We start from the raw sequence: 14,979 nt of genomic DNA, 5'->3' as shown, positions 1-14,979 counted from the left end.
TACTCTCTAACGCTGTAATAAACTGTCAACAATTTGGAAAAAAAAAAAAAAAGCACCTCTCAGTCATCTGTCTATGGAATATTCCTGCATGGTAATCTCCCACCAGTTTGAAACTAAGGGAGACCAGCCTCTGAATGTGTATTTACCTCAGTTAATCAAGGTGATGCCAGTGGCAGCTATCATGTTGACTAAGACAACAACCTGTGTCTAACAACAATACACTTTGGAAAAGTTGATAATAGGAAAACATACAAATGATACCTACTAAAAAATAGGAGTGCTTCTTCTTGAAATAAGACTCAAATTGAAATTGCACAAATTGAAATTTTACAAATGTAAAATAGGAAGATTCTAAGTCTATTTCGTTTTTCTCACCTGAGTACAAGTCACAGACCTGCAAGAGATCTTTAAGTTCAACCCTCCAAAAAAATGAGATCCAGAGAGGTTAAACACCCAGTCCAACACCCCATCACTAGCAAATGAAAGTCAAGCTAGGTTTAGAACTCATATACTCTTCCCAGGCTTCTCTGTCCATTTGACGTCTAAATTTCATAAATTTAACTTTCTGCCCAAAAAAAACAGAGTGGCTAGGGAAGTGGAAGGCCTAACTGTGGTCAGCGATGCCACTAACCAGGTGTGTAAAATTAAGTAAACTGTCTCATCTACAGAATAAGAAGACTAAATTAAATTAGCTCTGAAGCCCCCACAGAGCTAGAATATACTCTGATCCTTGACAGTGGCATAAGTAATAGTTGTGTATTTAACACAAATTTATGCAGTCACATTTTTATACCAAACTTAGTTACAGCTTAAGCAATTTGAAAACATTATTGTAACCCAAACCACATTTCTGTTTACCAAAAATTTCAAAAATACAAAGAATCCTGAAATTCATTATCGATATGATTACTATTACCTGAATTTTGGCAGCATGTCCTTTAGCACAAAATTTAAACTTCAAGCTAAAACCTATTTGAATGCCTATTTAAATATCCTAAAGAGTTTGGGAAGTCATACATTTCACATATATTTTCCATTCAGCATGGCATCCGCTGTATAAACATACTCAAATCTTTAGAAAGAGTCTGCACCAGCATCTTGTCATAGTAAAACCTGTCTTTGGCTCTGAGCTGCCATTTAGTCAGGCTAAAAAAGTGCCTGTGGGAACTGTCAGCTGTTATTGGCTATTCATACGGTGAATGGGAAAGACAAAAGGGAAAGGAAGAAGAACAAAAGAAACAGAAAAGAACCCAAGAAGGAAAAAAAAAGGGGGGGGGGGAAGGAAATCAAGAGAGTAAAGAACATGGGAAGACAAAGAAAGGAGATAAACAAGGAGAGGAATGGCCCAAATGGCTTGTCAGTACCCCAAGGACATGGGGTGCCAGCATCCACAAGCCTTCAGACAGACTGCAGACACCTTTAAGTGTTCCTGTTCGTTCATTGCCTTTCATTCAGTTCTGGACAGAAAGTCTGCCCAGAGAAGACGTTTACTTGCGCCTGCTCCTAGTCTCCACGTCGAGGATTAGGATTCCAATGCATGAACAGTAACACAGAAGAAGCCATGATCCTCACTACACTGTTTACCAGGAATGTCCAGGACCTGACATGTTCTGATGAGTCATTTTTCCAGAGCTTGTATCTCAACTCTGAAAGACCACAATGATCCAAAAAGATGTTTTACCAAGTACTATGTGTATGTATACAAATGCAATTCAGTGCTTTCAACTGGTGCGGTCCAGAGACAACAACGAAATACAGTCCGAAGGAGGGCATTTCCAGTCATATCCTCTGGATGCCACTGCAGCCGTCCCTCAACCACATGGGCCCCTTCCTCAATCAAAGGGCTGGGACCTCGGACACAGAAGGAGCCTAGGATATCAGGCCACCATCATGCCCCCCACACACAAGAAAACGCAGCTATTATAAGGCACGGTTTCTTCTACAGATGATCACTTTAAAAATCTTTTTAAAGCAAATCTGTTGTCGGAAATATTTGTTTTTTAGGATCTCAAATGATCTTCTATTACGAAAAATATGTATCTTCAAAATACTCTGCAGTTGACATGAAATGACTAAACAGATTATTGATTCACAAAGCTAACGAAGTCTTTGTTCCAAACTGCTAGTTAGGTAGTAACAAAGATACACATACGGCAAAGAACAAACTCCTCTGTTCCTTTTCAGAAGAATTAAATTAATAGCAGAAGCAATCTTAATTTTGAACGCTTTAAAAGTTGGAGCAAAGGAGGATTTTGGTATCTTTTTCCATAAAAATAGGAGAAGCCTGCATAGTACCTTCAACAACTACAAGGCATAAAATAGACAACAGATTTCAAAGATGAAACCCAAAGAAAGGCTATGAATGGCATTTTATTTAAAAATACTTTTCACCTGTTGCTATCAAGTACCTGCGTTTTCAGGCAATAATCACTAAAGATTGAAGAGCCCTCACAAATTCTTTTGGGGCAGAGCCTATAAAAAGTAGGTATTACACAGTTTAGAAAAGCTAAAAATTAGAAAAAGCTGAAGAAATATTAGTGACACTAAGGACAAAACTAACAAAGTAAGTGTTCCTAGCATAGCTAACAATGATTAATCTCTCTGGAAACACAGAGAAACAAAAAAAGATAATCGTAGGTTTTTAGAAAATGGACAATATGTGCAATGAATGCATGATACATCAGTATAAAAGCAAAAAGCAAAACAGTTGTCAATGGCCTTGACAATGAGCAGATAAGTGTGGTTGTGAACATTATGAAAAGATTCAGTACTAACAAAAATTCCCCTGCAAATAGGAAACAAGCACTCAAGGTCACAGACCATGTACAATTTTGCAAGAGAAAGACCTGGGGTAGCATTTTTTTAACGAGCCGTACAAGAATTAACAGAAGTATTAAGCAGGTTCCCAGAAACTCCCCTAGTGGTCTAGATATCGCCCAGTGCCTCTATCATGGAGATGAAAAGCAGCAGAAGAATATTCCAAAATGGGGGTCAACAACCCTTCCAAACTGGAGTGTTCAAGTTCAATTAATTTCCAGGTGTTCTGACGTAGATAGTACAAGTATGGAGAAGGGTGCCCTTGAGACCCATCCCTAACTTCAAGGAGTCCCTGATCTCCTGATCCTGGGACTCAGAAGCAATGCCCCTACACTGAGGCCAGTCTTGATTAACATGGATCTTTCAAAAATCTAAAGTACTCCTGTGAGGGTTTACCATCCCACCACAATGGGAAAAAACTCAGTCACAGCACTTTAGGGCCAGAACACCTTACTCCACATTCCACCAAGCCCTCATTTTACAGACAGGCAGCCTGTGGCATAGACTTGGACACTCTCCCAAGCGAGCGGGAACTAGACCCTAGTGGAAAGAATATAGAGCCCCTAGCACAGCATCCAAAGAGGCAGGTACACACTAATTATTATTAGAGATAGTAACATTATTCTAACCTCAGTACTCTTTCCACCAAACTAAAGATCAGCCACAGCACAGACCTAGAAGGAAAAGGCAGAAGCACGTAGAGGTAGGGCCATAAAGGACATCCATGGGTGACTTTGGTCAACTAGAGGCCAGGCACCTGGCTGTCAGAGAAACAGTAATGTCAGAAGCTGGAAGACAGGAACCTCAAGAGATGTGGGAAGACGAAGACAGATGTTGCCAAGTGCTAGTGTGTTGTGTCTTAACTCCCTAAAGCACAGGAAGTTTTTCAAAGGTACTGGGGGTGGGGATGCGGGTGGAGAACCAATGAAGAGAGATGGAGGGTGGGGATTACACAGCTGCACCTCCCTCCCTTTGGCTGCTCAGTGAAAACGGGCCCATGGGCCTTCCCCAGCACTCTTGTCATGTAGACCGCCAATCCCAGCCTCAAACTGCCAAGTCTAAAGAATCCAAAACTGCTTCACAGATTTAGTTACGAAAATTATACCACAGATATTCCAGTCAAGAAATGCCTGCAGATCTAAATAACAAATCACATGCAGTTCTTTTCAAAGAAATCAGCAGTAGATCAAAATCTAAGGCTGCATCCATGAAATACAGTTTAAAATCAATTATATGGATGCTAAATCAACTCTAAGATTTAATATGCAACCATTTTATAAAAGAAGTCAGAAAATAAAGAATTTCAAGAAAAAATTAAACTGCTAGCTGTGCAAAGCAGGGAGATTTCGTGGCCTCAGCCCAGCTTTGTGGCCTGTGCTACACAAATGATGTTTCCTAATCCATAAAACACATCCATAATAAGCACCACGTGTGCCTTCCAGGAATTTGATTTAAACTAGTTAACGACCATAAAGCAATCTAAAAATGTAAGCACTGTGTGAATTCTGGGCATAACTTTGGAAAGGCATTTGATTTAAGTCAAGTAATAGCATCTGGTGATAATTTGAAGGATTCACCGGAAATGAAAAGGAAAACTCATTAATTTATTTTCTAACAAAAGAAACCTGTGCTATTACCTAGCCTTGACATACCCACAAAAAGGTTTAGAACATTTAATACTTAAAACCTTTCATTGTCATCCTCCTATTCCTTACTCCTTACCCATTTCTTCTTTTTTATTTCCTTGCTCTCAGATAAGATTATATTTTCCTCCAAATCTTACTCTTTCTTCTCCAATAAATTCACTCATATTAAAATGTACTGTCAAACCTCACTTCCAGTCACTTCAGCCTTGAATCATTCTGACTCTGGGAGTCTAGTTTAATCTGGAATGCTTCCAGAGCACCACCTGTTAGAATGCCTTGGCATCTCCATGAAGCCCTCCCCGAAGTCCTCCCCGTCAATCCTCCCCTTCTTCCCCCTCCACCCTGACCCCAGCCTAGCAAAATAAACATATACTCTGGGTGAGAACAGTGTGCTTGCTCTGCAAGGGCTGCTTTAAGACATCTCCTGGCATCTCCACTGCCTTCCTACCAGATTCCAGCCCCAGAGCCCCTTCACTGAGAAACTGCAAAGCCTCCACTCTTCCCCAAAGTCCTCAAAGTAGGGAAGGGCCGTGCCCTGGCTTACTCTTTATCTCCTGATGCGTATCTCATTCCTGCAACCAGGAGTCTTCTACGAGACAGTTATCCTCAGAGGACCATGCCCAGGTTAATGCTATCAGAACCCAATATGGACCCACAGACTAGCTTTAACTAGGAAAAGAACTGCATCTCATAAAAACCATTTATTTAGTAAGTTCACAATTATCTAATGTGATATATCATGCTCCATAGCTGTATATTAAGAGGCACTTGGTTAGATTTGATACCTAAACATTTAGGTTTAGGGAGCAGCAAACAGTTTTGTCATTTAATAACATCAGTAATATTTCAATACGTTTTAACTGGAGGCTTCCACTATTGGGTAAGAATCCCAATGTGAGTTTTAACAGACGCAGAGTTTTTGTAAAATATATGGGATTCTGAAGAAACTCTCAAAATAAAATTAATTTAATCCATTTTAAACTTTTAAACCTCAGTTTGCCATATAGCAATCTTTAAATGAAATAATTTTGCAGAAGTCCAAGGGTAGGTGCTACAACTTGAAAAGGTAGAAAAAACAGGCATAGAATCACAGAACTTTAGAAGAGATGATCAAATCCTACCCTCTGACCAGCAACATCAGCCTCACCTGGGAACTTGTAAGAAACGCAGATCATTAGGCCCACCCTAGACCTACTGAGTCAGAAACCCTGGGGTGGGTTCCAGCAATCTCGGTTTTAACAAGCCCTCCGTGATTCTACGCACACTGAAGTGTGAGAACCACTGACCCAATCCCACCACCCCACTGATGAGAAAGAAATGAAGCCAGCAACTTCCTTCAATTCTTATACCAAAGTTAGTGACCGAGATCACTTAAAGACAGTTCTCAATAAACCTTCAAAACAATTCTTAAACTATACACCTAAATCCAAGTAGCCACACAGGATCTTCTAGGCTGACTACATCTTGATCTACCACAAGCAGGAATTCTTATATCACTGCTAAATACTTAGACAGGCAGATATAGATTTTTTTTGTCACGAGTAATTCACATTTAATACCTAAAAAGAGGCTTCACATTATTGGCCTCTCCACAAAAGCAACAACTCAAATCTCATAGGCTTTCTTATTTGTTTGTTTGGTTCGGTGGGCTAACTTTTGTTGCTGACAGCAGTGGTGGGTTTTGTTTTGTTATGGTTGTGTTTGGTTCCGTTTTGAGGGCAACAGTAGGAATTTATGGGACACATGGTTGATAGTCTGTTTTTGGTTTGGGGGCTCCCCACTACCACCACCAAAGAGGTTCACACACCAAAGGCGTTTGAAAGCAGTCATAACGGATTAGGAGGCCAGAAACTGCTAAAAGATCCCCCTCAAAAAACTTTACATTTTATTTTGGAATGTATCATATGATTTTTTTTAGACAACAGATTTATATTTTCAATTATGTTTTACTTACCCTAGTTTAAAATCAGTTTTCATATGTGCAACACATAGTGGCAGAATGATTGGAACCTAGCCTGTGTCCCAGGAATGATGACAGGCCTATAATCCAGCCACACATAACGCCATAAGCTAGGTAAGTCTGACACACAGCACTGAGAGGAGAGTCTGTATCATCTTCTACAAGTACCAGACCACATATGGGGCTGCGTCATCAACCCACCAATATAGCATCTACCATGTTAAATGAAATCTACAATTTTCCGCTTAGGGCTCTCGCTCTAAACAGATGTTTGATGTATCTCATACCTTTTTATATAAATATTTCAAAGTCTGGTGGTGGTTATCTGAACAACTAAACATCTGTTTCTATTTACATTTTAAAATATCCTCTTCGAGACGTTTATCACTTGGGTGTTAGGATTACCACAGACTGAGATTTAGAGGTTTAAAGGTTTCCATTCCTGTTTCTCATACAGAAGCTGTTTTCTCAATGTCATGCCATACAAGAGCTATTTTCAGTCCTCTTTTCAGACTCTATTAACATATGTAATTACCTTCGATTTCACAAACCAACTAACATGGCTCAGCGCATGACTATTTCTTTGAGGAAGAATCACAGACAAGCGCACAAGGCAACAGAAACAACTACTTTGATTTGATTTACACTTCCAACCCCCTCTGTGTGACCTGAGCACCAAATCTTCTTGTGACTTTATTTTTCTCTGTCATTAATTAGGGGTAACAATTCCTGCTATGTATATACTTACAGAAGAGGAATCAAAGTCATTGCGTTAAGGAGAGTGCCCCTGGAGAGACTGCATTCATTCCTCGGAAGAATTGTAAATTACAGTGTAGTTACTGATTCTAGGCCTCCTCTTCAGCTCCACAACACACCCTCTGAGGCTAAATTAGAGGGGTTAAATTATTTGAACGTTCCTTCATTTAACAAATATTTCTGAGCACTTGCTATGTGTCAGGTACTATACAAGGACATTGGGAATATATGGCCAGCAAGACAAACATAGCGCCTGCTCTTCAAAAAACATCTTAGGGAAGTGTTAGGTTTTTTTTTTTAGGGAAGTGTTGATTAAGCTCACGGGACTTCCAATCCGTTTATACACCAAGGGCTCAATTCCATTTGATTTTTCAAATAATTACTCAAAATCATAATGACTCATAATCACTCCACTCTGCTCCTAAAAATGGGAGACCACATGAACCACATGAAAAGCCCACAGAACACAGAAACCTTCTACAATATGAAGGCCTTACAAAGGTCAAAAATATCACCCTGGAAACACCTTATCATCTATGAACGGGAAGCATGTTGCTACGCCCTACAAAATGAATTAAAATTTTTCTTTTAAAGGCAGAACATTGTAAGCTAATGTTTACCTATCGAACACTAGACTTAAAGCTAAGCAAATCCTCTATAACTGTGCTGTCCAATGCAGGAGCCACCCGCCACTTGTGGCTATTTGCATTCAAATCAATGAGAAGTTCAGTTCCTATGGCACACTAGCCACATTTAAAGTGGCTCACTAGCCTCAAATGCTAAGTGGCTACCACTTATAAGTCATTATAAATATATCATTGTAAGTCCTTTCTATCATCCCAGAAGCTCTGTGGGACAGTGCTGTTCTACAAATGCCCCTGCAATACTAAATGTGAAAATTACAGTGTAATAAAACGTGATGACGCATCTGTATTCTGCTACCACACATAAAGAGTATGTTCATCAGTAATATAGGGCCACTTCTTTCTTCCTAAATAAGTTGAAAAATGATAATGTTGAACATCTCTCCCAGTGTACATGAGTAAACAATTGGCGAATTGAGAATAAAATTGGGAAACAAGTGAAAACCTGATTACATTTAGCCCCTTCCTTCCTATTCCTTTTACTAGAATGTGTTGGTGGCACTCTGAATTCTCTGTGCAAGGACGTGTGCTTTTAGCCTAGTAGCTAGCAGATGTGAGGACAGTTAAGAATGAAGATGGGTGATCAACCCAAACAATGCAACTCAAATTCAAATCAGACTGACGCAACAAACTTGAATGCCTACTGTGTGCCAGTGATACACAAATAAACAATCACCATTTCAACCTTTTATGAAGTCAATTTAGTAGAGGTGTCCAACGTATAAATAAAAACAATATATGTTGTGAAAAGTGCACTGAGACAAGTACGTGCAGGGCATAAAGGTGACACTGGAGGATATTTTTAAATGTCTTTCGAGGAGAAATCAGGGGAAAATTTCTAAAGGAGGCACCCTAGGAGCAGAAGACAAAGCTGTGCAAAGGAACCACAAGTGGTTTGGCAATGCTGGATTAAAGTATCTTTGGTGGTCAACAGGGATGGAGACGACAACTGAGGGAGGGAGATGGGGTTAGAGAGCTATTTCCATGCCAGAACATGACCACTCGCAGTTATGTCAAGCTTGCCCTGGTGGGTCTATAAGCTTTCCTCACCAAAACTGCAAGTAACATGAAAACCAATCTCAAAAACTTGATAGGTAATTTGCCTATGTCTGCCATACAGCTAACAATATTAGACAGCAATCATTAGTAGGAATAAAGACATGTCTCTTTGTTACACAGTACCATTTAATAATACGTATCGGTCACAAAAACACTGTAATTGGAACCCTTTGTTTTCAGGGGAAAACCTCTGTTGCCTGTTTTATTTGGAATATCCTTAGAGTATATATCAATGAACACATTTTCAAAACAGATGGATTACCCCCGCATCTAAATATTCCCAATAAGAGTTTATCTGACAGAGAAGCAAATGAAATAAATAAAAGAAGGAGGATGGAGAAGCAACACTTCTGTACCCCAGACCAGAGTAGTTGCTTTTTCCTCCCAAATTTTCATAGCAAAACTTCTGCTACTCTGTATACTGCCTTGCACTTTCTGCTACAACCAACCTATGGCCAACAAAATTATATCATGTCCAGCAACCTAAAGGACTTCTGTGGCTGCTCATGTAAATCCTTGGAAATTATCTGCATCTTCTGGACACTCCCCTTCACTTTACACGTATGTTCAAGTCTCAAAACAAAACCAAAAACTTCCACAGAATCAGTTCTCTTCAAATTACTGGGATCCTCTCTCCTCTCTTCACAATAAACTTCTAGAAAATGTTAGCAGCCTAGAGGCCTTAACGAATTTACCAAGCGATTCTCCTCCCTTTGGTACAAGCAAGACTTTGCAGATAAAAATACATATATAAATATATGTAGATAAACTGGCTGGTCCTTAGGCAAACACAAAATATTCCTATTCGCACGAACACGTGGCCCTTAGGTAAAGGGAGATTTCCAGTGCAGCATATATAATGATTGAAAGAATGGGTTCTGGAGTCAGGCTCCCTGGGTACTAGTTATGGGTTGTCACTGACCAACTCTTACTTAACCTCCTGAGCTTCTATTTTGCCAACTGTAAAACAGAGGGTACAATGTTTCATCACGTATGTCCCCACACATCGGCACAGAGTTAGCCTATCTAGTGACAGATCAATACGTTAGCTATATCCCTAAAGACGGATGGTTTCGCAGCTATCTATTCCATCCAGCAAGCTAGTTACCTCTATAAGTTCTCATCCCTCACCGTGCATCAAAAATACTTAGGGAGATTTTTTTTTCAATACACTATGTTTAGGACCTATTTGGATTCGGTTTCGATTGGGCCGGGAATCGGGAGTTCTTTCTAAAGCGCTCCAGTTGCTTATAACGTGCAGCCTGGATTGAGAACCACATAGAGGTCTCTATATGCCCACCGATACACACACCGACACACTGTTCGATTTCTAACTGAATCAGCGCAGGCCCGCCCCCCAGCCCGAACGGACCAGGATCGCCTAGATGCTGTGACGACGAACTTAAAGGGCGGTGGGATTTACACCCACGTCCGCATGCTGCTCACCGAGGATCAACTCCCGCAAACTCCACCAGATGCGGCCTTGACACTCGACGCGGTCCGGATCTGTCTGGGGCACACGCCCCCTCGCCCCTTTGGCGACGGCCCCCCGCGGGCTGCCGGCCCTCCAGACGCGTGCGTCACCACGCCCTCGCCTCCCGCGCCCCAGCCCCCTCCCGCCCACGGCACGTGACTCGACACGCGCCAGCTGCACGCGGGCTCCATAAAAACAAAAACAGAGAGGGCTGGCCGGCCGGGCAGCGGGGGCGCGCGGGGAGCGGGCGCGCCCCCGCCGCCACTGCCCGGGGCCGCGACCGCGCCTCCGCCGCCCCCGGCGCCGCCGGCCGCGCGCCCCGGCCGGCCGGGGGCGGGAGGGCAGAGGGCGCCACCCTGTTTACAGCCGTCGCTCGGGGCCCGGGACCCCGCCCGGAAACGGTCTCCCGGGAAAAGGCCCTGGCGTGCGCACCCACCCGCTGACGGGGCGCCAGCCCTGCGTGGGAGGCTCCGGCCGCGGCTCAGAATAAAACCGTCGCCACGGCACTGGGGTCGGCCCCGCGCGAGCCTCCGCTCCTCCTCGGCCTGCCGCCCACGGCTGCTTCGTGTCAGCCCCGGTCACGACTCTGCTACGCACTTCACCCCCATCTCTCAGCTCCGGCGCTTCCGCAGACCCTCCTCACGTGGCCGCCTCCTCCCAGCCCCGGCACTCCCCCACGACTGGGCTGCGGACCCTGGCGCACTTCGGGACCCCGAGCTGCTCCCACCCCGAGGGACGTCACCCCTCTCGGACCCCCCCAACCCACATCTTCCGCCCCGGGGGCGGGGGTAGCCACAAGCTGTCAGAAGCCTAGTTTTCCACACGACGAAGCTCACCCCTCACCCTTACACATCTCCACTCACCCTTCAGCCTAGCTTCGAGCTGAATCAGATATTTAAAACGGGGTGGGGGGTGGTCTTGATTTTTCTCCCTAGTCGGAAAAAAAAAAAAAAGACCCAGCTCTGACCATCCACTCGCTTTAAGACTCCCCACGTGGTCCCACCAAATGCAAGACTTGTAGAATACAAATGCCCACCACACACCTGCTACGCCACTCGCTCTCTGGAAACCTGGAGACCCACCCAGCCCGCCTTCTGGAACCTGCGCCGGGGGGGGGGGGGGGGGGGGCGGGGGTGTGTTGGAAGCGACGCCGTCCAGTTCCCTAAAGTAAGAAGGAGTGAGAGGGGAATCAGGCACCCCGGCCCCGCCCGGGAGAGTGGTCCTCCGGTCCCCCAGCTCCAGAGCACAGCACTGCATCCTCCGTCCCTCTCGGCGGAACGAGGGAGGTGGCCAAAGGCCTGGGTGCCAGGGGCTGTTTTTGCCTTTAGAACCCAGACACCGCGTCCTCTACGAGCACTCCCCCCCCACCCCGCCCCCCGCCGCCGCCTTATTTCTGGTCGACAGCAAAGGTAGGGTAGGTGGGAGAAAGGAGCGAGTGCTCTCAAGGTTCGGGATGTTAGTCTCCGCGGAGTGAAGAGGTGGGATCTCGAAATGGAAACAGCCTCCCCCCTCCCTCCCCTCCTCCTCCTCTTCTGTTTACCTCAAGTTTGAATTTTATCTGCGCAACATTAGCTGGAATGCGGACATTGAAAAAAAAAAAAAAAACCACACACACACTCTCTCAAACCGGCAGCAGCTCCGGAGGAGCCATGTGGCATCAAGCCACCTCAAAGGGGAAAAAAGTGCTCTTAGCAACACAAACATGGCGAAATCGCCTCGGCATTCCCGGATAACGCCACAACCCCTACCTTCCCTCGCGCGGCTCGCCAACATCCCGGCCGGGACCTGCGGCCCCTTCCGGGGAGAGGCGAGGGACCCCGGGGAGTCCCAGGGTGGGACCGCCGGGCGTGCGAAAGAGGAAATAACAGAGTCCACAGTGGAAATGTTTCTGCTGGACCATCGAACCCTCCGCCTCGCCAGCAGCGAGAGGATGCCTCGTTCACCTCGAGAGGTCCAAACGGAGAACAAAATTCCCATTCCAAAGTCCTGCTGGGCCGGCTTTCCCCACCCTCCAGAACTTACCTTGGGGCTGAACACACGCTGCTGCTTAAATCCCTTTCTCTCTCCTTCCTCCGGAGCGAGACGCAAGGGGGGAAATGATGCGCATGTATATTTGTAGAACATATTCTTCTAGAATGCCCCTTTGATCATCACGAGGAGCGATGGAGGCTCCGGAGACAGGTGCAGTGCTGGCCGAGGCTGCCGGCTAAAAGTTGTTCTCTTGGCGGTGGGCAGCGGGGTCCCCGGGCCGGGGCTGGGGACCGGGTCTCCCTTCCCCCCCGGCGTCGCCCACTTCCCGCGGGCTGCTGCTGCGTGCAGCTCGGCTGCAGGGGAGGTGGCGTAGTTTCTCTTCCTCCCACCTCTTCTCACTCACTTGTTTTTGTAGCCGTGGGCTCCCCTAATGCTTTCCTCTCCACAATGTTGTTTCATTATATCATGTCCATCATGTGACACCGGAGAGGCCTCTCTATGGAAACTTAAAGGGCCTCCCACGTGACTGCAGCAGCAACAACAGCAGCGGCAGGACTGGCGGCAGCGGCCGCAGCGTTTGTACCACCACCCACCGAGAGCCCCTCGCAGCATCCCGGAGGGGCTTCTGGCGCTGCAGAAGCCCAGATGAGTGAGCCACAGCATCCGGGAGCTGTGGCGTCTGTGCGTGCGTGTAGCCTTTTCTCATTACATAGGAAACCGAACGGAAGGAGCGTCCTTAAATCCTTTCCTACAGTCACAAAACCCACGCTCTGTTAAAATTACATTTCGTGGCTCCTACTTTATTTTCCCCAAGAGCAATGAGTTTTGTATCAGGTCCGATTAAATTTTACCAAGGGAAAAAGAAAAACTGGATTTTTCCCTCTGCGAGTTCAGCCTGCTGTTGAGTAGATCAGAAATGACAAAATAATAACAGAAATAGAATCAGGCATTTGATACATAATTACCATCACACCAGCTTTAAAGCTTTTCTGGAATTACATTCCTCCGGTAACTGTGTTGATGATGCTTGCAGGAGGCAAATGCAATGCAGTTTTTCTCTTCCGCAGCTATATTAGGGCTTTGTTGCTGACAACAGTAAAAACTTGTTTGTGTCAGGAAGTGAGGTACGACGATATGACCTGGAAGGTACAGAAAAAACCACAGTGGCAGTTTTTGCATTACTTTTCTGACCACATTCTTTAAAATGGTGAGAAGCAGCTGATCTGCTGTAAAACGCGTAGTGTGTGTTTGGTGGGAAATCAAATAATCAGAAAAACACATTTTCCCCTTAATCATTGCGGACATGCTAGACACTAGAAATTACATATAGATTTACATATACATGCATATGTGTGTGTAGAGAAAAAGGAAAGTGTATGCCTTTTTATGACATTTTGAACCAATGATTTTGTCATCATTTCTAGCATTTAACTGAAGCATTTAACAAAAACTTTGAAACACTTAAGTCCAGTGATGTGGAAACTGTAATATCAGCTTTGAGTGCCTTCAGTGTTATTGAATCACAACCCCCAATCCTAAATCTCTGCCTTAAAGATTGGGTGGACCATGAGATTTTATCCTGTAAATCTAAGCTAAACGGCTTTTTCTATGTTTTAGTTCATGCTTTTCCATTTGTAAGGAAAACTCCCTGTTGGTTTGGCAGAATTATGAAAAACTTTATAGGAAACTGAAGAATGGAACGGAAGATCATGCTTTCTTTTTGGCTTTGCCTTGACTGTATCTCTTTCCAGCTCATCAGTTTCCCTCATCAGCCATGATGCATGATCTCCACTACATCCTTTCTGATTCCTTAATATGTCCCCCAATATTTACGTTCCTATCTAAAGCCTAATTCTTCTATCCCTTTCCGCTTTTCTGCCTTTGCCTCCCAATTCAGCCCTGTGCTGCCTGGATACTTAGCTCAAGCCTCCCCATATATTCCCTCCCAATCCTCCTTCCCCAGCAGGTCCCCTCCTCCCCTTCCCTGCTCGCTCTCCCTTCTCAGCAACTCTACCTCCTTACCTCTCTTTGACCTCCTTTATTCTCCTTCACAGTCTGGCCCTCGACTTCTCGGCCTCTTCTTCCCCTTCTTTACCTGCAATGTCCTGCCTCAACTGGGGTCTCCTTCACACCCTTCTCTCTGGTCCCATCCCTGAGAACGCCGAACCCCAGCTTCCCTCAAGGGCTTGGCCTGGTCGGTTTTAGCCTGATTTTGTTCCCTTGCCCCTGAGCTGGGAAAAGAGTGTGTGGCGCAAAGTGGGGGCAAGAATCCCCCTCGGCGGTGGCCCCAGCCTGGTTCCCTCTCCGCCCCTCCCGAGTCCGGGTTGCGGCGCTTCCTGGGCGGATGGTTGGGACTTGCTGCGGCAGCTGCGGTTCTGCTGTGTCATGCAAGAAGGAGGCGGCGGCGGCGGCGGCCGGAGCTGGAGGGGGAGGAGGGAAGGAACCTGATCTCTCCAGCAGCGAAGGGCTGGAGGCAAACACCGAGTTCCCCCAGAGCCGCCCGGGAGCAGGGAGGGTTCCGCTACCCCGGGGAGCCCTCCCCGCGGGGCAGATGGTAAGTGGGGCGGCGCAGGTGGTCGCCTTGGGAAGGGAGTGCGCAGGGGGGTTAGGTGGGGAGGCGGGGAGAACTAGGAATCACCCCAGCCAAACTGA

At 45.4% G+C, this 14,979-nt stretch overlaps 1 long non-coding RNA gene across 1 annotated transcript in view; it reads right to left on the bottom strand.

The window, feature by feature from the left end:
* The window catches only part of LOC116759285, a 207,125-nt gene extending 192,460 nt beyond the window's left edge, over positions 1 to 14,665 (bottom strand). The window contains exons 1-2 of the long non-coding RNA XR_004351405.1: positions 14,350 to 14,665; positions 12,379 to 13,466 (exon numbers count right to left, since the gene is read on the bottom strand). This is a non-coding gene — a long non-coding RNA (uncharacterized LOC116759285). The remainder of the gene's footprint in view (positions 1 to 12,378; positions 13,467 to 14,349) is intronic.
* Positions 14,666 to 14,979: the final 314 nt, after the last annotated feature.

This window comes from Phocoena sinus, chromosome 9, assembly GCF_008692025.1.
Source record: "Phocoena sinus isolate mPhoSin1 chromosome 9, mPhoSin1.pri, whole genome shotgun sequence".
Lineage (NCBI taxonomy): Eukaryota > Metazoa > Chordata > Mammalia > Artiodactyla > Phocoenidae > Phocoena > Phocoena sinus.
The sequence above is the reverse complement of the archived record's forward strand: the minus strand, read 5'-3'. Positions and strand labels throughout refer to the sequence as shown.